This window comes from Rhinopithecus roxellana, chromosome 21 (genome assembly GCF_007565055.1).
Source record: "Rhinopithecus roxellana isolate Shanxi Qingling chromosome 21, ASM756505v1, whole genome shotgun sequence".
Lineage (NCBI taxonomy): Eukaryota > Metazoa > Chordata > Mammalia > Primates > Cercopithecidae > Rhinopithecus > Rhinopithecus roxellana.
In genome coordinates, this window is record NC_044569.1 from 8304924 (window position 1) to 8328542 (window position 23619).

At 42.3% G+C, this 23619-nt stretch overlaps 1 long non-coding RNA gene across 1 annotated transcript in view; it reads right to left on the reverse strand.

Moving 5' to 3' along the window:
• LOC115895523 overlaps positions 1-23619 on the reverse strand; it is a 105021-nt gene that overhangs the window by 5325 nt on the left and 76077 nt on the right. The window contains exon 4 of the long non-coding RNA XR_004055728.1: positions 4885-4978. This is a non-coding gene — a long non-coding RNA (uncharacterized LOC115895523). The remainder of the gene's footprint in view (positions 1-4884; positions 4979-23619) is intronic.

Below are 23619 nucleotides of genomic sequence, written 5' to 3' on the forward strand. Positions count from 1 at the left end.
ACTAATCAAAGTTAAAATGGCCAATCCAGAGGTACCTTGGCACCGTGGGGCCAAGAATGTGACACTCAGAGCGCAGGGCCCAGGGTGCTGAGTTCCGGAAGCCAGAACATCCACTAAGAGGGAAGAAGAGCAGGTGCTGCCCCCCGTCGGTGGTCTCTGGGATATTCCTGCATCCTAACCTGTCACTTCAGAAAGGCAAAGAAATATGGGAACCAGGGAGGCAGATGGAGAAAGGGAAGCATCACCAAATACGTTTCATCCCTATCAAGTCTTGGAAATGTGACCCCTGTCTGGGAACGTCTCAGCATTGCAAAGCCGTCTTGTGCAGCTTGTCCCCGGAAATGAAGTGCCTGACTACTTGAGACCACTGTACCAGAGGCCAGTGGAGGGATCTTGCTTGGAAACGGTTGGAGCAGCTGACCAAGAGTTCCCACCCAACTGCATTCTGTAACTATAAACCCCACATTTACCATCAAACCCCTGGGCGGTTTCCATTCTAGCTGGTTGAATGTTCCATTTCTAAGCATGAATATCATCTAAGATGCATTTGACAATTAAAGTTATTCAAAGCTATTTATTGCTGTCACTCTTTCAGGTGATCATCTTACTGGAAAAGCAAGATAACACCCCTGCGACACTGTCAGGATGAGTGCAGGTCATAGGTGAATCTTTAAGAAGATGCTGTCATGTTTATTATATCCCATAGTTTCAAAACATATTTCCTCCCCAAGAGGTTCAAAGAGAAAAAAAATTTTAAGAGCTTTGAAAACAACAGAATTGCAGGCCTTCATTTATTTTTACAATTCACTGGGTCTGTAATGTATTAAACATGAGAGGTTCCTCTAGGCCAGCCTGTTTTTAATAAGTGTGGCTTGCTAATTCCCCTGCATTTGCTTAATGAACTTGAGAGCTACAGAGCAGAATCGGATCTAGGGTGTTCTTGAACTGCACACAGCTAAACACATGCTCACTTAGGTGTTTGATGAATGCAAAGCTGACATTTAGGGTACACCCTGAAGGGAGATGTCCAAAATTACAGATGTTCCTATTAATTTATTAATGCAATTAATTAGTCAACAAATAGTTATTAACTATAGTTACTATTTATTGGGAACTTGTTATGGGCCAAGCCTGTGCTAAAACATTGTTTAATCATCACCGAATTCCTGAGAAGCAGGAGCCATTATCTCTACTTTCCCAAGGCACGATAACAATCAGAGACAAGATTTGACTCCAGACCTGTTTTACCACAAAGCCTCTGCTCTAAATCAGTCTCATACTGATTTAGAGCCACCAAATTACAGGGAAATTCCCTGTTGGAGAATATAAAACCATATATCCATGGCCCCTACCTGCTTGCTATAAGTTTATGGTATCTTCACATACTAGGGCATACACATAAACTGTTAACCAGTGACTCGGGACAGCCTGTCAGCTCCCAGTGATGGCAAGGAAAGTAAGTGCTGCAGCATTCAAGGGTGCGTGTGATCCTGTCCTGGAGTTACCAAGAATGTTTCCTAAGGGCAAGATCATGAACAGGCTTTCTGGTAGTGGTTTTGGGAGAGGGAGACTTGAAGGCAGCCCAGGGTAATGTTTTTTCACAAATTCTGAGTGGGCTAGAAGGGGAGAGCAGTCAGTCTAAAAGCACCTTTGCACGTGCTTGCAAAATCAAAGAAGAAGAGATTCATTTCCGTGGGCACTGTAGTAGCTAACATGATTTAAATCTATGATAACACAGATTTTTCACATAGTTAGATAACATAGTATTTAACACAGTTTATATCCTATGGTGACAAGCCTATAATAAAGCTAATAATACTGCCACCAACCACACTGTGATAAGTCTTTTGCAATTATCTCATTCTATATTCAAACAAGCCTAAATTCCTGTCACATCCTCATTTAACAGATGAGAAAACTGAGGCCTGAAGAGGTAGGCCAGTGGCTCATGTTCACACAGCCACTCAACGGCAGAGCTAGAGTAAAACCCGCTCTCTCTGATGCCAGCATGTCACTTCAGCACCTGGCTCTCCAGGTAGTAATATAGGAGGACGTGGATAATGATTCGAACTGACTCCAAAAAGAGATTCTTGGAAGTTGCACTGTGGAAGCAAAGCAGCAGCTTGTACTGGGAGTCAAAGCAACCCATAAGGGTGGAGAGGGAGTGAAGTGAGAGACGGCATCCCCCAGAGGTGAAGAGCCGCCATTTCCCTTTCTCCAAAAGAAGCTCATCGGCATATAATCTTCCTGCCAAGGACACAGCTAAGAGTGTGTGCGTGTGGCCCAGGAGGATGGGAGGTGACGCACACAACAGGGTCCTGAGTGTCTGTCCCAGGACAAGGCCCAGACCCTCACCCTGAGTAACATGAGCAGCCACAGAGTGGGATCTGGCTGGCCTGTGGAATTTGGGATTGCATGTGCAAACCCTCACTTGATATTCACGGCATGTCATTTCCTCCCTGGGAGGCCCATATATAATAAGAGGCTGTGCATGGTCATATTCCCATGGTCTGGTACCCTTAGTAGAAAGTGGATGTGAGAATGCCCTAAGAGAAGGTTACTCGCTCTACAATTGGCTTTTAGTTTGGCCAACATTGCAAAGGCTCAGCCAGCTGTGAGGGGTCATCAGCTGCTGGCCAGGCAGTCACTCGGCAGAGCGGGGTCTCTCAGGCTGAGATCAGGGCTTCAGGACAGGACCACGCCCTGAGGCCTGGAGCTACCAGGAGTCCTGCTGCATTCCAGCTCCTCTTCCTGCTGCCTCCACATCTACTTTTCATCCCTGTCGAGGATCTGCCCTCCCCTCCCTCAGTCCTACAAAGCCAGCCTTAGAGGTGAGGCAGAAAACATGGCCTCAAGGAAGAGCCTGGACCAGGCGGCAGGGTCCCAGGTTCCAGCCTTGGCTTTGCCCAAAACCTACTGTGTGATCTTGGGCAAATCATATATATATATAAACCCTGCTTGAAGGACACTATGAGCCCCCAGAACAAAGAGGATTTGCCTGTCCAGAAGAAGAGGGAAGCCAACAACGAGGAGCTCTGGGCTTGGCGGCCATTGTTCCCCATGGGACAGAATCCCAAAACCTAGGGCAGCGGCTGAGGAGCACAGTGGAGCTTTCTGCAGACTCACCATGCTAGAGGGGCAAGATTTGGAGTTTGGGGCTCAGCAAAAAGAAGAGGCCCTGACAAATAGTCGAAAGAGTTCAGGTTCTCATGAGAATCTTGAAGGCTCCCCTAGGAATGAGTGAACCAGAGATGGGCCAGCCCTCACAGGACAGAAGTCCAGCCTCGCCCTTGAATAGTCCCAACCCCTGGTGGGGTTCAGATGACCAGAGCCTTCCAGAAGCACAAGTGCATCCTTCAGGGACAAAGAACCAACCCCAGCCAGTCACATGAGGTGTTGGAGAGAACAAAGAGCAGTGAGTATGTGCGTGAACAGAACTGAATGTTAACTATCCCATACAGTTACCACGTCCTGGAGGGTTCTAAATATACGTAAAATTAAAGCACATGTAGCAATAGCACAAAAGGAGGGAGGGAGGGAAATGGAGTTAAAGTGTTCTAAGGTCTCTTCATTCAGAAAGCGGTGAAAGAACTAATTTTATTAGACTTAAGAGAGTCAAGGAAAGATACTATAATTTCTATGATAACCACTAAAAGAACAGTAAAAAGAGGGTATAACTAACAAACTAATATGAGAGAGGAATGAATTTTTTAAATAACTAAAGCGCAAAAAGAAGGGAAAAGGAATATAGACAGGGTGGAGGGGTGCAATGAGAAAACAATAAAACAATAAACTTTAGTAATTATAATAAATGTAAATGAATATTGCAATTAAAAGAGAAAGGTTATCAGACTGTAGTGGAAAAAACTAACTGAGGCTTACTAGAGTCATACCTTAAATATAAGAGTAAAGGAAGTTTGAAAGGATGGGAAAAAATATAGCATGCAAAATAACCAGAGAAAAGATGGTCTAGCTATACTACTATCAGATACTTTAAGGCAAAAACATTCCTAGAGACGAAGAATAACACCTCATCATTATTTATCTAATAGAAAACAATAATTTTACCACTTCCTTGACAGTGTTTCAGTAAGGAATGAGCCAAGCCATAGAATGGGAGAAGCTTTTTGTCATACATCTGTCTGACAAAGGACTCTCAAAATCAGAGTAAAGAGAGAATTCTTATAAGAAAAAATAAGACAGTACAATTTCTTAACAGGCAAAATCTAAACAGGCACTTTACAAAAAAGGATATCCAAATGGTCAATAGACCTATAAAAAGTGCTCAATTATATTAGTCATCAAGGAAATCTCCAGTTAAAGCACAATGGAATGAGGGTTCACACTCCACATAATAGCTAAAATTTAAAAGACAGCACCAAGTGTTGGCAAGGATGTGGCACAAATGGAGTTCTCATAACCCTGGTGAACATATATATTGGTATAAACTCTCTAAGAGCTATTTAACAGTATATACCAAAGGTGGCCATACACCTACCACACGACCAAGCAATTGCCCTCCTAGGTATACAGCCAACAGAAATATGTGCACCATAGACATGCTCACAGCAACTTTACTCATAATATTCCAAAATAGAGAGCAATCAAAATGCCCACTAATTTTAGAATGGATAAAATGGTGTCTACAGTATGTCGCATGATGGAACTCTTTATAAATAAATAATGAAATGAAATGAAAATGAAAGAACTTCCGTAATCAGCAGCAACCTTGCTAAACCCCAGCAACACACAGGAATCACACAAACATGATGCTGAGCAAAGGACACCAGACACAAAAGGACACCCACTGTATGGTCCCATTTATATAACGTTTAAAAACAGAACAAATGGATTTATGGAAGTAGAACTCACGCTTGTGGTTACCTTGGGAGAAGGGGTAGTGGTTAAGAGGACACCAGGAGGCTTCTGGAAGGTTCCGTTTCTTGATCTGGGAGCTGGTTACATGGATGTGTTGAGTCTGTAAGAAATCATCAGGCAGTACACATATTATCTGTGCACTTTTCTGTCTGGATGTTACTCTTCCACTTAAACACAATGTTTGTTTTTAGTTAGTAAGTCTATTATGATATCGCAAGAGGCAGAATCTCTGAAAGTCTGAGTCTTTCTCAGAACCTGTGTGAGCAACAAGCTAACTGGGATTGAGCTTTCTTTCCTAGGCAACAGATATTCAGGAATTCCACCCTCCCAGCCACTCCCCAGCCTCCTCTTTTCAGTTTGGTCTGTGAGGAGCCAGTTTCTGTGTTGCCAATGCCCAGGCCAAGGCAGAGTCCTGGGGCAGCAGATCCATCCCAGGCTGAGGAACATGCAGGGGTCAGTGGCCAAAGACTGCGACTCTGGGGGCAGCCCTACCCGATTTGTGTCGCCAAAATCACATTTTCTAATAAATGAAGCATTGATTTGATTGAATGGCAACAGGTATGGATGAGGAAAATAGCAATAGTGATTGTACCTGTTGGCAGAGCGTGCAGTGGCACTGGTATTCTCACACCACTTGCTGCCATTTGTTTCCTAAAGGAACAGCCAGTGAATGACCTCAGGCCACTGAGCTGTGGACGGCATCAAGTTTGTTTGGGATCTCTGGCTGGCCAGGCCTGATGTGGCCCAGACAACAGGACAACCTGATTCCCTAAAACCAAATTGGCTGCTTTCCAGGTCGCAGAGTGAGGCTCTGGGGCCACACATGTCCTGCCTCCCCAGTGGCTTGCTGGGCAACCTGGTCTTTGACACTCAGTGAAATGTGTTGCTCCAGGAAGTTATCCTGTTGAGGATGCCCAAGACCAGCAAGTTGAAGACGCATGGGGGAGCAGAGGAAATGCAGGGCTCCTCAGTTATGGGGACCTAGGCCCTGGCTTTAGGGGTTGGGGGCAGTTAGAGCAGGAGGACTTTCTACAACCAAGGAGGGAAGAGTTGTGAAGGGGGCAGGAGGTTGATCAAGGAAGCAGCAAAAGGCAAAATGGAAGAGAGCTGAGCCAGGCATGGGAGGCTAGATGTGGGTCGGCAAAAGCAGCAAAGGGAGGTTGCAGAGCTGCGAATCAACCAGCTAATAAGCCATATGCTATGCGAGCCTGCAGCCTCACTGTCTTCCGCATGATGGGCAAATCAGTAATAAAGCTCTGGTTCAGCCGGGCAGGGTGACTCACGCCTGTAATCCCAACACTTTTGGGAGGCCGAGGCAGGCAGATCACTTGAGGTCAGAAGTTTGAGACTAGCCTGGCCAACATGGTGAAACCCTGTCTCTACTGAAAATACAAAACTTAGCTGGGTGTTGTGGTGGGCCCTTGTAATCCCAGCTATTTGGGAGACTGAGGCAGGAGAATCGCTTGAAACCTGAGTTTCAGTGAGCTGATACTGAGCCACCGCACACCAGTCTGGGCAACAGAGTGAGACTCTGTCTCAAAAAAAAAAAAAAAAAAAAAAAAAAAAGAGCTCCCTGTATCACTGATGCCTGGAAAGAGAAGGGAGATACAGATTTGGGTTGAGCAGCCAGAGAGGAGATGAAGTAACAACCTCCCAGTGAAGGGTAGAGAAAGAGAATCCTGTGCATGCGGGATGGTGGAGCGCTGGTGGCTGTGGAGAGAGGAGCAGCGGGCCGCAAGCTGGGCCGGGGGCGATAGACAAGCAGATGGCCAAGGCTCGGTAAGCCTGTCAGGCCATAGTCACACAGCAAAAGAAACAAGCGACCTCTGCACAGGCATGGCCAGAATTAAGGAGAAAACATACAAGAAGCGCTAACACAATGGCAGACTGTGATTATTATCTTGTTCCTTGAAAAAGTCTCCTTTCTTTTTTCCCCGTTCTACCAAGTCCCAGATGACTGAGGAACTGTCTTTCTTAATGTGCCCAGGGACAAGCTGGCCTCCCCTAACCTCTGTGCCCAGCCCTGCTCCTTCAGCAGGGCCCGATTTGCACCTCTGCAGTCTGCATTCAGACCTGGCCAGATTCTCACCCGAGCCAAAGGCCTCTGCCATGCAAGGAGAGCTGTGATTGTGAGGTTTGGTTATAGAATTAAAATGGTTAAGGGGGACGTGGGAGCCAGAGGAAGTTTTGTCATTCAGGGCAATGCCTAATTAAGATGGGTAATCAGGAAACCTGCAAGAAAGGCGGTTTTCTTTTCCATAATGCATCCTCAAGCCTTAAAGAGTTTGACGTCTTTTATTCCATCACCACTTTCTATTTCAACATTGCTCAACAAAGCATCCATAAAATTCAGAATATCCTCAGGTAGAGGCAAACCCTCCCCCTAGCCCTGGTCAATCTGGTTTTGTACTTTTCAGAAACAAGTTCTGTTCCCTAGATCAATACTTTATTAGATTGAAATCTACAGATGAAAAGTGTTGGCCAGGTTGTGTTGTTGCCTGCCAGGAAATCTGTGAAAACTATTTTCATCTTTGCTAAGAGGTAAAATATTTATGTCTTTAATAAGTACGGTGACTGACTGAGACATAAGTGTGCTTATAAATCTCTACAGCGAAAGTGTGTGTGCACACACTTCTTAAATAAAAGGAATTGGAGGCCTTACAAATACCACTCTCTGGTCCCTCCCTAGCCTACGGGGTAAAAGAGCTGTGACCACCAACTTCCAAACAACTCTGCCTCTTCTGTCAGGCCTCTCTTGTTAAGGTAAACACCAGTTTTTCACCATCCTATGATAGCTCTGGCTGTGTCAGACAAGAAAGTGGCAGCTTCTCACCTAAGCTGTAGCTCTCAGTTTCTTTCTGTGGGTAAACTAAGTGGTGGGGACTCAAGCTGGGGGATCAAGGGTGATGACCAGGCCTGAGTGTCAAGTACGGAGCTGATGGCATGTCAGGCTGTGATACCGGCTCCATGTGCCCATCCGATGTTGGGGCATCCCCAGGGCATTCCTGAACCCCTCATACCAATTACAGCAGTGTTCAAACACACACACCCAAACATGATTGCTCAGCTGACAGGTTAAGATAAAGCATTCATCTGACCATAACCACTAAACCACTCAGTGTAGAGAGCTCAGATTACAGGCACTGTGAAATCTGAAAAATTCTTGAAGGACCCAGGACACTTTCACCAGCCAATCTCCCTTCTTTACTGCACAGTTAATAGCAATGGGAAAGAAAACGTGTGTTGGCACAGAAACAGTTATGTGACCCAAATACCACAGGCTCAGCTCTGCAGACCACATCCGGGGTCACACAAGAAGCACATGGGACAGAGGGTGCTGAGGTTACTCGAGATATTTCTCTGCCATGGAACAGTACATAAACACAGTTTGCCAAGAATGCATAGATGTCTACAATTATTTAGGAGACAGCAAAGTTGCAAAGCACTCTGGAAGTATTTTTGGCACTCAGTGTCTGCTCCATATGTGTGAACACATCATCTCTCTGCAAGAGGTTTGGGTAAACCTAATAAAGCCTTGCAGTCCCCTGATTTATAGGTAGAGGAGCCTTTACACTGGCCTCCGTCCACACCCAGAAGTTAATCCTGTGACCTCTTATATGCTCTTGAGTGGAGTGAAGGGGTGATACAAAATAAACCCCAAGCCAAACACATGCCTACTCTCTGAGAGTACACTAACACAGACTCTTCCATTAGTGGATCCTTCTGTGTCACACATATAGCAATGGTGCATGTTTCCACATGAACCTGGGGAATTTCATGTGCAAGTTTTTGATTGAAAATGTTTAGGGGAAGTTTTCAACATGTAAATATTACTAAAATATTCTCAAATGATACATAAGTCCAAAACAAAGTTATTGAAGAGTTTAATCAACTTGCGGGCTTTTTTTGTTTTTATTTATTTTATTTTTAAGTGACACAATAGTTGTATATATTTATGGGATGCAGTGAGATGTTATATGTATATATTGTAGAATGATTAAATCAGGCCAGTTAACATATCCATCGCCTCACATATTTATTTATGGTGAGACTATTTAAAATCTAGCATGTTAGCAATTTTGAAATATACATTATTATTGACTGCAGTCCCCATGCTGTGCAATAGATCACTAGAACATATTCCTCCTGTCTAACTAAAACTTTGTACTCTCTGACCAACATCTCCCCTTTCCCTGTCCACCTTCCACTTGCCCTTCTGCTCTCTGCTTCTATGAGTGTGACGGTTTTAGATTCCACGTATAAGTGATGTCATGCAGTATTTTTCTGTCCGGACTTATTTGTTTAGCCTGTTGTCTTCCAAGTCTCAAATGAAAGAATTTCCTTCTTTTTCATGGCTTTATCCATCCGTTGATGAGCACAGGTTGATTCAATATCTTGGCTATTCTGATTAATGCTGTATCTGAGTCCATTTAGTGTTGCTACAAAGGAATACCTGAAGCTGGGTAATTTATAAAGAAAAGAGGTTCACTTGGCTCACCATTCGTAAGCTGTACAAGAAGCATGGTGCCAGCACTGGCTTGGCTCCTGGTGAGGGCCTCAGGCCGCTTCCACTCAGGGCAGAAAACGAAAGGGAGCTGAGCATGCAGAGATCACATGGAGAGAGAGGCAGCAAGGTAGGGTGCGGTGGGAGCAGGAAGACTGGTTCAACAACCAGCTCCTGTGGAAACCAACAGAGTGAGAACTCACACTTGGGAAGTGTTTTAATCTATTCATGAGGGATGCACTGCCATGGCCCAAATCCCTCCCAGGAGGCTGCACCTCCAAGACTGGGGATCAGATTTCAACGTGAGGCTTAGTCATGTCAAACATGCAAACCACAGCATGCTGCAATGAACATGGGAGTGTAGATCTCCATGAGACACTGATTTCAGTTCCTTTGGATACATACCCAAAAGTAGGATTGCTAGGTCAGATGGTAATTCTGTTTTTAGTGTTTTTAGTATTTTGGGAACCCCCTTATTGTTTTCCACAATGGCTACACTAATTTATATTCCCAACAACTGTATCTAAGGGTTCCTTTGTCTCTGCATCCTCAATAGCAATTGTAACATGTGATATCTTCTTATGGTTCTAGTTTGCATTTCCCTGATAATTAGTGATGTTGAAAGTATTTATATATCTGCTGACTATTTGTGTGTCCTCTTTATAAAAATGTCTATTTGGGTCCTTTGCCCACTTTTAGTCATTGTTATTTGCTATCTTGGTACTGAGTTAAGTTCTTTATATATCTTAGATATTACCCTCCTCTCAGATAGGCAAATGTATTTCCTCAAGGTATGGGTTGTCTCTTCACACTGTTAATTGTTTCCTTTGCTGTTCAGAAACATTTTAGTTGAATGTAATCCCATTGATCTATTTTTGCTTTTCTTACCTAGGCTTTGTGGGTTATATCCAAGAAATCATTGCTCAGACCAGTGTCACGAGCTTTTCCTCTATGTTTTCTTCTGGTAATTTTATAATTTTAGGTATTACATTTAAGCCTTTAATCCGTTTTGAGTTGATTTTTTTGTATATGGTGTAAGATAAGGGTCCAACCCCAGTCTTCTGCATGTGGAATTCCAGTTTTCCCAACATCATTTGTTGATGAGACCATCCTTTCTCCATTGTTTGTTTCTAGCATCTTTGTCTAAAGTCAATTGATGATAAATGTGTGGGTTTATTTCTGGTCTTTCTATCCTGTTCCATTGGTCAATGCATCTGTTTTTATGCCAGTACCATGCTTTTTTGGTTAATATAGCTTTGTAATATACTCAGAAATCAATGGAGTGTGATGCCTCCAGCATTGTTCTTTTTGTTCAAGATTTCTTTGGCTATTTGGGGTCTTTTACAGTTCCCTATGAAGTTTAGGGTTTTTTTTTTTTTTTTTTTTTCCATTTCTATTTCTTTAAAGAATGACATTGGAATTTTGATAGAGATTATGTTAAGTCCACAGATAGGTACTATAAACATTTTGGGTTCATATGGATACCCATATGAACTATGGGTACTATGAACATTTTAACAATATTAATTCTTCCAATCTATGAACATGGGATAGTTTTCCATTTATGTGCATGTTCTTCAATTTTTTCAACAATGTTTTATCATTCTCAATATACAGATCTTTCACTTGATTAAATTTGCTCCTTTTTATGCTATTGTAAATGGAATTGTTTTCTTAATTTCTGTTTCTGATAGTTCATTGTATAGAACCGCTACTTATTTCTTTATGTTGATTTCTATCCTACAATGTTACTAAATTCATTTATTGGTTCTAACAGTTTTTGGTGGAGTCTTTAGGATTTTCTGTATATAAGGTTATGTCATCAGCAAGCAGAGAATTTAACTTCTTTCTTTCCTATCTGGGTGCCTTTTATTTCTTTTTCGTGCCTAATTGTTCTGGCTTGGACTTCCAATACCCTGTTGAGTAGCAATGGCAAGAGTGGATGTTTTTGTCTTATTCCTGGTCTTAGAAGAAAAGCTTTCAGCTTTTCAACCTTGAGTGTGAGGTTAGCTGTAGGCTTGTCCTATGTGACCTCTACCGTGTTGAGAGACATTTCTTCTCTACCGAATTTGTTGAAAGTTTTTTATCATGTAAAGATGTTGGATATTTCTACAAATGTAAATGTAAAAATCCTCCACAAAACACTAGCAAGCCAAATTCAACAGCACATTAAAGGGGTCATTCACCATGATTAAGTAGCATTTATCCTTGGGATGCAAGGATGTTTCAACATACACAGATTCATAAATGTGATTCACCATATTAACAGAATGAAGGACAAAAAGCATATCATTATCTCAAAATGGAGAAAAAGCATTTGACCAAATTCAACATCATTTCCTGATAAAAAGTCTCCACAAATTAGGTATAGAAGGAATGTTCCTCATCTTGGATTTTAAACAGTATAAGAGGTGTTTATAATGATTCTATAGATATTTCTAGGATCTTCCCTATATATCCATAAAGTCACTGGGGGAGGGGGGATTCTGGCTGTGCCGGTATACCCGATGAGATTGGTCAGAAACCTATGACAGTTAGGGTCTGAAGGAAGCCAGGATGTGCTTTCCTGCAGCTTCACAGGCATGGAAAACGCATGTGTAATTATCAGAAATGGGATAAAACTTTCAAAAGTGCAAAAAATGACTACAAAAATTATAAAATGTAAGTCTGAATTCCATTGTTCTAGAACAATGAAAAGCAGACTTTTATCAACACAAGAAACCATAGCAGTGAGTCCTCTGGCACAAGTCAGCTGTCAACACCATGTCCTGCCATCCCCACTGGCATCTGCCCCAACACCCAGAGAACCCACGGCCTAGTCAACACTTGCACAGCCTCATTTCACTTGACAGACAAACAGTTTACATTTTTTTAGCAATATGATCTTTCCATTACGGTCAACCGTAGTTTCTTTCTTGATGACTTGATATTGCATTATGTGAAACGCTGTCTGAATTTCTTCTAGCAATCTTTCAGTGGCAATGGTTTCTGTGCAACACCCACCATTCTCTTCTGCTTCCTCCCCGTAACCTGGGTCTGAGTTTCTGAGAAAGCTGGACACAGGTCACCTGTAGACCATGGTTATAAGAAACAACACTGCCCCCAAATCCAAAAGTAACTCAGAACCATGAACAACAGGGCTCATATAGGAATGGCAAGGCATACCTGTGTGAATATTGAACTTGCATGTATATATCTAATGTAAGTTAAAATATATTTTTTCACTTGTATTATTCCTGTGTCAATGTTTGAGTATTCAGTAACTCAAAACAATGGTTATTTAGCTTTTGTTTGCTGAAATGACTGAATCTCAACTTCATCATTTATAAATTTAGTTAAAACTGACAATTGTTCTTTCCTTAAGAGAGGAAGATCACTAGAATTTTTCTGAAGCTTAACTACAAATTTGAATCAGAGAGACATTTGCCTACAATAAGAAACTGAAAGAGAATTGGAAGAGAACAAGGAAAAGGAGGATTTTATATGCACATTAGAAGCAAAGATTTTCTAACATTAAATGCATTTGTCTGTGGGAGATGAAAGACAGGAAAAAGCAGGTAGCCTGATGTGTGTGTAATATTTCCAGAGGGAAGAGAAAAAATGGTGATCCTGACCTTGGTCAAAGAGTACCTCATATCAGCCACCGGATGGTTCATCTTCCCCAGGAAACTTGGGCAAAAATCACAATGATGAATCAATAATAAATCATGTTTACTGCGCACACATCATTTATTAGGAACTTTGGGGAAAACCTCTCACATGTTACTTGATGTGGGGAAAAATGTGGACAGTCTCCAACCGGACAGAAAAGATCACTGGCGGTCTTTTCAATGGAATCCTAGAGGTGCCTCGGGGGTATGCTCCTTGCTTTGTCTTTGACTAGAGTGTTTTACAACTCTGTAGAGATGAAAGTTAACTTGTAGCAAACTGGGAGTGATGCAACTTACTCCTATCTGTGGAAAGGCAAATTGTGTCCAGTGGAATACAACTGACTATCACCCTGTAGAAACTGACCAGTTTTGCCTCCATTGCATATGTAAGATATGTTAAGTTCATTTCGTCTGCCTTTTTTTTTTTTTTTTTTTTTTCTTTTTTTGGGATGGAGTCTCACTCTGTCGCCCAGGCACCATCTCCGCTCACTGCAACCTCCACCTCCTGGGTTCAAGCAATTCTCCTGCCTCAGCCTCCCGAGAAGCTGGGACTACAGGCGCCCGCCACCACGCCCGGCTAGTTTTTGTATTTTTAGTAGAAACAAGGTCTCACCATGTTGACCAGTCCTTCTTTATCTGACTATAGATGGGTGGATCTTGAGTTCTCTTTTGAACCAGTTGTAATATCGAGTGACTTCCTCATTAATTGAGTTAAATAAAATCCTTGGCACATGTTCATTTTATGATTGTGTGAGAGTCATAATTTTACGGTCTTCTAAAATTTAGTCTTTAACACTCTTCTAATCTTCATGATAATACTATGAACAAGAGGAATAGGTTTGCTGGGAATCTTCTAGCAAAAGGTAGAAGGTAGAAGGGAAGGTCTGGGCACCCCCAGCCCACACATGGCTTCAAAGAAAGGGGCTTTCATAAAATTTTATTTGAACTCCCTTTCAATATGTGAATAATTCTTCTCCAGCACCCCTACATTCATAAAGTGTCCAGTGCACAGGAGCTCACTACCTAACAGCAACTTCCACTCCAAAGTTGGAAAGCTGTAGTCTGAGACAGGTATTTCTTACGTTGAAAGGAATTTCCCTCTCCTGAAATGTTAGCCATTCTCCCAGAAAAGCAATCTACTCCCTTTTCTGCAAGAGTATTTTAACTCTTTGAAGGCCAACATCTCATATTCCCCCAGTCTTCTCCAGATAAAATCCGTTAGCTATTCCTTATTTGAGATAGTTTTAAGACCACTCATCATCTTGTCTTTTCTTGGTGCTCTTGATTTCATGTCCCCCGAAAATTGAGGCACCAAAAATTGAATACAATTCTGACCCACCCAGAACATTGATCTCATGATCTAAGTTCTAGAAATGTGTAGAGTGCTAATAACCCCATGTTCATCATTTGAGGGGTTGTCTATAATTTGCTTAGGTTCCTTTGTATGTATGGAGCTGGCACCAGCTCTTTCTGCTTTTTTGTGTGTACACGACCATTCCTAATGTATGTAAATTATGTCAGTTCTTTTTTAAATATGTGTACCTACTTATTTCTAGTTAGATTCATTAAAACCGTTATTTCTAAAACAATCAGTTATCCCTTTTATTCTATTTTTATTGAAAAAATCTGCTGTCTTCTGTTTATATTAACAGATTAGTTCTGATGATTAAAAACATAAACTATCTGTTTGATGCAAGGCACCATGGTGGGGTTGTTGAAGCATGTGACAAATAATTCATTTTGACACTGTAAACTAATAATCAATCAATATTTACAGCTACCATTCATACTGCTTTAGGAATTCATGCTGGTGAATTCCACGTTTCTGACAGTTCCTCAGCTAGAAAGGTTGCCAGTTGTGGGAAGCCAGTGTGGTGATGACAAGCATCCTATAGTTCCCTAAGCTGCTAACAAAGTTGCAGAAGGTTAACCAAAGGAAAGAAATATCCCAATACCCCTGGGCCTGTAATTAACGTGATCCACTACTCCTCCTGGCACTCCCCATCTTCCAGCCCCTGGCTGGCCAGAGCAGTCTGCAGAAGCCTAACCTGTAATCAGCAATAGAAATGAGAGAAAGAATCACAAAGCAGAGGAACAGGAACTCTGGATGTCTTCTCTACCAGATGCTCCTCTGCATGCCCGAGGTTCCAAAACAGAGGGAGCTTTAAACCTGACTTCTCTGTTCACAGGGCTCAGTGCACCCTCCCTGCTGAGCTGCATTCATGGGCAAACAAACCCTCCATGAAAGTTAGCGCTCCGTGGTACCCTTGCTTTTCATACCATTATTAATTATGTACGTAGAGCATTTAGACACCATCTTATGTGGCCACAACAACTGTTGGATAAAAGAAAAATACAGTCATCCCACTAGTTCATTGACCTTCATGCCATCCAATACTGATTTTTTAACACATCGATTAAAATAAAGGATATGTTGACATCCTGTGCAGGCAGTGTCTGAATTCCTCAGTGCCCTTCAATATAAACACATTGCTCATCACGTAAGTTCTTGATGACATGTGAAGGCCCCTTTGATGTTGTATAACCATCATAACCGTGGGGAAATATATCAAAAGGGGAGACAATAGGCCAAAGGTCACTGGCAAGGTCAAGGATGGAATTAAATTTAAGAGCAAAAGTTTCAACTTCATTAGCCACTATTCCCTAGCGAGACTCCAGAACATCCTGTAAGATCTTGTTGCTTCTATGTTCAAAGTTAATTTATATCATTAGCAATTAAGAAAATTACCTGAGGAACATCACAGAACCAAATTATCCATTTTGATTATTTGGGTATGGAAATGTGGGTCACTTTTTCAATGTCAGGCAACACTTGTAATGTTTCCCTTCAGTTAAACCTGGCAAACTCCTTAAATCTAGAATGAGTTCCTGGTTCACCATTGATTTCATCGCCTCAGGAGAGCCCGAGGTAGGAAATACGGACAGTACTCTTTGACCCGCTGTTCCACACAGCCAAACCTTCTCTTTCTGAGTGAACAGCATTTGTATCATGCACCACTTCAGTGAGTGTCCTGAAAACCCCTTCACACATACGAGGGAGCCTTGGGCAGGCAATAAAGATTTCATATGAACAGGAAACCAGACTTGTACCACTTTATGCAACAATTTAGCAATAAAGTTAGAGCAATCATTTGGCTCTTCCAACGTGTTGGGAAGAGAAACATGTGGAAGAATTGCAAGTGGCTTCCTATGAAGAGATAAATCCACAGCCACAGACAGTGCCCAAGAACTTCGGGAGAGCTCCCTGGAGACAGTGCTGTCTTCTGAACAGGGCTGGACCAATGGCAGCCTGGGCCATCCATCACCACCCCAGCCAACAGGACAAACATACCCCTGTTGCTCCAAGACACTTGGGACAGGGTTCCCAGGGCAGGCACCAGCACACACAACACGAGCTGCTCTGAGCCAGCTGTGTCCAGGCCTCCCAGATCAAAGATTGGTTTGGGGCAAAAGGAAGTTTTGAATTTGACAGGATGTTCCTGCACACGTTCAAAACAGGAATAACGTGACAGGTCAGGAGCAACAAACTCAACTGCATGCAACTCTTCAGGGCCACAGGGTTGCGTGTGTGGGGGCGAATCCTTCAGGGTCCAAGGTGGTGCTGGCTTAAAGAAAACACACAAGGATGAAAACTAGCCCTCCGTACAGTAATCCACAAAGCCTGCGGTGAACGAAGGGAAAGGAGGGAGGAGGGGAGGCAGATTAAAGTAAGCAAATGAATTCCTTGACATGGGCCTTATGAGTTTTGACACTTTGATAGGAAGAATCTGTTACTGTGCTTAAAAGTTCCAAGTCTCGCCCCGCAGGGTATAGGGGAAAGGAGCAAAGAGTTCAAAGTGAATAATTACCTGTTATTGATGTATTATATTTAAAGACCCTGGCTGAGGATTAAAGACACTCTCAAGGCTGTTAACAGCCTGCAGTAAACAAGTCATATATCAGAGAAGTGGGGGAGAAAAGAGTTTCAGAAGGATTTCCTCCATCATTCCAGAACCCTCTGTAGGAGAGACACAGGGTGGACATATGCATTACACAGAAGGACACATTTGAGACCAGGAAGAGAGTCATTAAATACTGACGGAGCTCTGTCTCAGTGCCTGGACGCTCCTCCCAGGAACTTTGCTCTCTTAAGACTTCGTTGATTAATCATGATATTCCGGGCACCACTGAAGGATTAGCAACTGGTGGGTGCATGACAAACTTCATTGGTTGGATGGTTGATCGGCTGGTTGGTTGAACCCAATTTCTTTCTTGCTTATAGTTTCAATAAACAAAAGAATAAAGATTTTAACCACTAAAGTAGGTGGTTCACCAGACCCCATGCCCCTGCCCTGGGAATATGCCTAGAGAAGAAACAATTTTTCATTAGCAAAGTTCCCCCAAAAGCAGCCACTGAGTGTCTCTGTCTCCCTGGAGGATGGACTTGATGATCCCCAGTTTGCGTTTCCCCTTCTGTAGCATCTGATCCTGTGATCTCTCAGCTGAGGACTATTATACTAATGAAAAACACTTCCAGGAAATCAGTCCAAGACAGATTCAATTTGATGTGGAAAAGAATCCCAAATGCACATTCTATCCATCAGAAATTAGGATCAGCTTTAGGTTTCAAGTCCCCAGTTCTGAAGATGCCATAGTATGTTGAAGGAAATGAAGAGGAGTCCTTTTTGTTTTCATCTTTTATTTCTTTTAAGGAAAAATGAAGAAGAAAAAGAAGAGCCATCCTTCCCCCAGGGACAAGACAGTTCTGATCAACATAATTACAACCCCTGATGGGCAGCGCCTGCCTAGTGCTGAAGTCACGAGGCTGGTGCCTCTGCAGGTCACATGTGCCTCCTGCAACCTGTCCAGGAAGAGTTCAGCTGCAGGGGAAAGAGAAAGTCAGGTTTTCTGGGTGCATAGGCTCAATTCAGCTACTGTCTCCAGGACAGGTCCTGCCTCTCTACCTGGCAGTGCTGAGCTGAGAACCCAGTCCTCTCCAGCAAGACCTGAGCTCACTTTCCCAAGTCCAGCTCCATGTGTGCCCTTAACAAACCATGCCAGCCTCCAGGTGAGTTCAAGTCTTGTCTCCAGAAAACACTGTACCCAGTTTTCAGCCCTCTCTGCTCCTTCTACCCCAGAACGTCACAAAATGCCAGATACTTACAGCAAAAATGGGCCTGACCACCTCTGCAGCTGAATTTTAGCATACTAAAAATGAAAGTTCTCTCTTACAGGATAAGAAGTCAATGCTTCTCATCTCTTGGCTGTGCAAGACCAGCTCCAAAACCCTCCTTGTTTGTCTTTCCAATGTGCAGAACTTCAAGGACACACAGTTAAATCAAGCATGGTTCCTGGCCCAGAAACTCCATGCACATAGGTCTACAAGTATACTAAGATCCGTCATGGTAAATGTTATCCCTCCATTTATACTTTTTTATTTCGGTGAAATATATGTAACTTAAATTTTGCCATTTTAATCGTGTCTAAATGTACAATTCAGCTGCATTAATTACATTCACAAGGTTGTGCAACCATCACTACTGTCTGCTTCCAAAACCTTTCACCACCCCAAACAGAATCTCTGTAACCATTTAGCAATAACTCCCTACTCCTCTCTCTCCACCCCAGGCACCTGACAACCTCTCATCTACTTTCTGACTCCATGAATTTGACTATTCCAGGTATTCTATATAAGTGAAATTATACAATACTTATCCTTTTGTGTCTGGCTTATTTCACCTAGCATAATGTCTTCAAGGTTCATCCATGCTGTAGCATGTTTCCTATTTTCATTCCTTTGTACGGCTGAGTAGCATTCCATTGTATGCACACACACACCACATTGTGTTTTTCCGCTTGTGTGTTCATGGACACACTTGGGTTGCTCCCCTCTTTTGGCTGTTGTGAATAGTGATGAACACTGGTGTTCAAGTCCCTGATTTCAGGTCTCTAGGGTCTCAGTCTAGGGGTGGCATTCCTGGGTCATTCCTTTTCTTTATGTTTGATGAACGAAGCTGGGCATGGTGGCTCACACCTATAATCCCAGCACTTTAGGAGGCTGGGAGGATAGCTTGAGCCCAGGAATTCGAGGCCAATCTGGGCAACATTTTGTGCAACCTTGTGTCTACAAAAAATAAATGCAAAAACTAGCCAGATACAGTGTCACGCGCCTGCAGTCCCAGCTTCTTGGGAGGCTGCAGTGGGAGGATTGCTTGAATCCAGGAGTTCGAGGCTGCAGTGAGCCACGATTACACCACTGCACTCCCGCCTGGGTGACAGAGTAAGACCCTGTCTCAAAAAAAAAAGAAAAAAAAAGATGAATGAATGAGTACTTCCAGCAGAGACAAGAGTTTGTGCAAAGGCAAAGCCCACCTTGTGCAGCTCTGCACGGCCTGAAGCCATGTGGAAAGGTTGCCTCGAGGGACCCAGAGATGAGACCATGGGGGCAGGATCTCTCCTGACACTCCACCACCTCTATCTTCTGACTACATTTAATCCAAGACTGACAAACCCCCAGGTATAGGCCAAAAAGTAACTGGTTCCAAAACTCTCCTCTACCTGGACACCCAGGCCAGAAGTCATTCAAAGATGTAGAATACTCCCATGGCCTGCCAACAAAGTGGTCTTAACTCCACTTCTCTCTCTTTCCCTCAAGAGCTGAAGCTAAAGGGACTTACATTTTTTCAGGAAAAGTTATTCTAGTATATTAGAAAAGACCAACCATTAGTGTTTCATTTTAACACCGCTCTTATCCACCTCACAATCAATACAGACACAAGTGACGATGTGGAAAGGCAGATGGAAACATTTTCTGCAGCATCTATCTCATGGACCAACCCCACAATGGATCCACTGACTTTGTTGACAATCACAATTAGCCAAGACAGAAAATATGGGAAGAGGACTGGTAAGGAAAGATGATGACTTTATTTTAGGATAGAGACTGAGAGGTGGCCCCAGGGAGAGGATGGGCACAGTGGTCCAATCTCCAGAGAAAGGTCAGGCTAGTGAGAAAGATGTCAGAGGCACCAGCATTTAGGGTGAGACTATCTGGCGGTGAAAAAGGCTTTAGAAGAAAAGAAGACCAAGATCAGACTTCTGAAGAATTCCAACATTTAAGAGATAAGTCATCAGAGACTTAGAAGAACCAGCAAAATCTCATAATAGTCAAGGGAAGCACTTCAAGGAGAGGGTGATCAACAGTAACCAGCACCCCCAAGTCACGGTACCAGTGAAGGATTCTATTAAATCTGACAATTGGGAGGACCAAGAGGTCTTAGACCCATCTCGGGGAGCAGTGGACAACACATCCACGTTTGAACAGTGAAAGGGAAATAATGAAGTGGATTGGGAGTCATCTCCACATTTGGTAACAGACACAACACATGGTGGACACTCAAATGTTTACTGAATAACTGAATGAGAAAATAAGTAAATGCTTGGGAAGGAACTATTCCAACTACCTACTACTGTTGAATATAGGACTGTCTCTATTAAGATTGGTAGAAGGCCATATTTATAATTGCTAATTTGTTGCAGAATGGTCTTGAGTTATTTTAGATTGAATGAGCACTAATGATATAACTATAGAGTTGTCCACACTTATAATGAATGCAATAAATCGGATCACTAAATACACTAGAAGGTGATTATAAGAGACTCGGCCTTTCAGAATTTGATGATCTGGAAGAGCAGAACTTGTTCTGACTTGAGTGGAAGTTTCTTTTTCTCCTCTAGCTGAAGGCAGAACCAATGGTCTAAATACTATTGGACTATCTTCAATGTTTAAGAATATGGATAGGCAGGGCACGGTGACTCACACATGTAATCCCAGCACTTTGGGAGGCCGAGGCGCGCGGATCATGTGGTCAGGAGATCGAGACCATCCTGGCTAACACAATGAAACCCCGTTCTACTAAAAATACAAAAAATTAACCGGGCGTGATGGTGGGCGCCTGTAGTCCCAGCTACTCGGGAGGCTGAGGCAGGAAAATGGCATGAACCTGGGAGGCGGAGCTTGTGGTGAACCGAGATCGCACCACTGCACTCCAGCCTGGGCAACAGTGCGAGACTCAGTCTCCAAAAAAAAAAAAAGAATATGGATAATAACAGGAGACAATGATGATAAACAGATCAGCCATCTGCATCATGGGCTGGCTTGCAATAGGATATTAAACTCAGAATTCCGTCTCAACCCTGAGTCACCATGAGCTGAGAAGTATGATGAGCTCAACTTCACACACTTGAGGTCGAGAAATATCATGTAAAATGCAAAGAAATCTCCTACATCACAAGATGCAAACCCTCACGTCCTTAGAGCCTGCTTTAGTGCAAAGAGAGGCTCTTACTAATATCATGGGAGAGCACGACTGGAAACACGAGAGTTAGAGCAGACAGAAGCAGCAGAATCTGTGTGCTCCATGTGTCATCATCATTTCAAAAGGGGTGGGGGAGCACAAGATAGAAAATCCAAGCCAGTGCCTCAGTCCACAATTTCATCAATTTACTTTTCCTAATATACCGTTTTATCCCATCACACTATGGCTAAAAACTACTCAGTGAATCTTCTACTCCACTATTTTTTTTTATTTCAAAATCTTTGAATTGGCATTCAAGATTCTCTAGACTCGGCCCTTGTCTTTCTTATGAGAATTCTCCAACCAAACTGGCCACTCATGGCCCCCAGTACTCGCCACATGGTTGTGCCCCAGGGACGTGTCCCACATGGGCCCCCCTCACTCATAGTCTGTGGTCTCATCCCTGACCTCCCTGCCCACAGGAAGATGCACATCTCATCACCTATTGCCTTGTCATCTGAGCCATGCATTTATCTTCAAACCATTTTTTGGACTTTCTTTTTCCCAAAATAGATTTCTGTTTCTTAAGCATATGGGCTGAGAATTTGATTCATTTCTATTTCCACAGTATGTGGTATAGTGCTTTCACATAGGGGCTCAGCAAAGAAAAAAGTTGAATAAATGAACAGAGGAAGGGATGGATAAAATAAAACCCAAAGTTGCAATGATTCTGGAAAAATAGACGTATTAGTTGAGATACTTTTAATCTGCACTCAAACTGCCTTACACAATAGAGAAAGATTTTATTTCTTATTCTGACACATAACCAGAAGCCAAGAGGAAGGAACACTTCAGGTCTGGTTGGTCAGTGGCTCAGCAGTGCCATCAGAAATGCAAGTTTTCACTAATCCCACAGAAATACAAAAGATCCCCAGAGACTGCCATGAACACCTCTATGCGCATAAACTAAAAAATCTAGAAGAAATGGATAAATTCCTGGAAACATAGAACTTGCAAGATTGAATCAGGAAGAAATTGAAACCCTAAACAAACCAATATTGAGTTCCGAAAATAAAGCACTAATTAAAAAGCTATTAACAATAAAAGCCCTGGACCAGATGGATTCATGGCCAAATTCTATCAGATGTACAAAGAAGAACTGGTACCAATTCTACTAAAACCGTTCTTAAAAATTGAGGAGAAGGGACTCCTCTCTAACTCATTCTGTGAAGCCAGTATCACCTTGATACCAAAACCTGGCAAAAAAACAAAAAACAAACAAACAAAAAAACCAGAAAACTACAGGCCAGTATCCTAATGAACACAACAAATGCAAGATCCTCAACAAAATACTAGCAAACTGAATCCAACAGCAGATCAAAAAGTTAATTCCCCATAATAAAGTAGTCTTTATTCTGGAGATTCAAGATTGTTTCAACATATACAAATCAATAAATGTGATTAAATAAATCATTTTTGAAGCCCATAAACAGAATTAAAAACCATATGATCTTCTCAATAGATGCAAAAATAGCTTTTGATAAAATCCAACATCCCTTCGTGATAAAAATCCTCAAGGAAACCTGCCATCAAAGGAACATACTTCAAAATAATGGGTCATCTCTGACAAACCCACAGGCAACATTATACTGAATGGGCAAAAACTTGAACCATCCCCTTGAGAACTAGAAAAGACGAGGATGCCCACTCTCACCACTCCTATTCAACATAGTACTAGAAGTGCTAGCTAGAGCAATCAAGCAAGAGAAAGAAATAAAAGGCATTTAAATAGGAAAAGAAGAAGTCAAGTCCTCTTCTTTCATGGATGATATGATTCCATACTTAGAAAACTCTGAAGACTCCACCAAAAGACTCCTGGAACTGATAAATAACTTCAGTAAAGTTTCAGGATACAAAATAAACGTACAAAAATCAGCGGTATTTCTACACATCAATAATGTTCTAACTGAGAGCCAAATTAATAACACAATCCCATTTACAATAGCCACAAAAAATAATAATATACCTAGGAATGCATCTAACCAAGGAGGTGAAAAATCTCTTCAAGGAGAACTATAAAACTGCTAAAAGAAATAACAGATGACACAAACAAATGAAAAAACATTTCATGCTCATGGATCAGAAGACTCAGTATCATTAAAATGGCCATACTGCCCAAATCAATGTATAGATTCAACACTATTCCTACCAAACTACCAATGTCATTTTTCACAGAACTAGAAAAACTATTCTAAAATTAATATGAAACCAAAAATTAGCCCAAATAGCC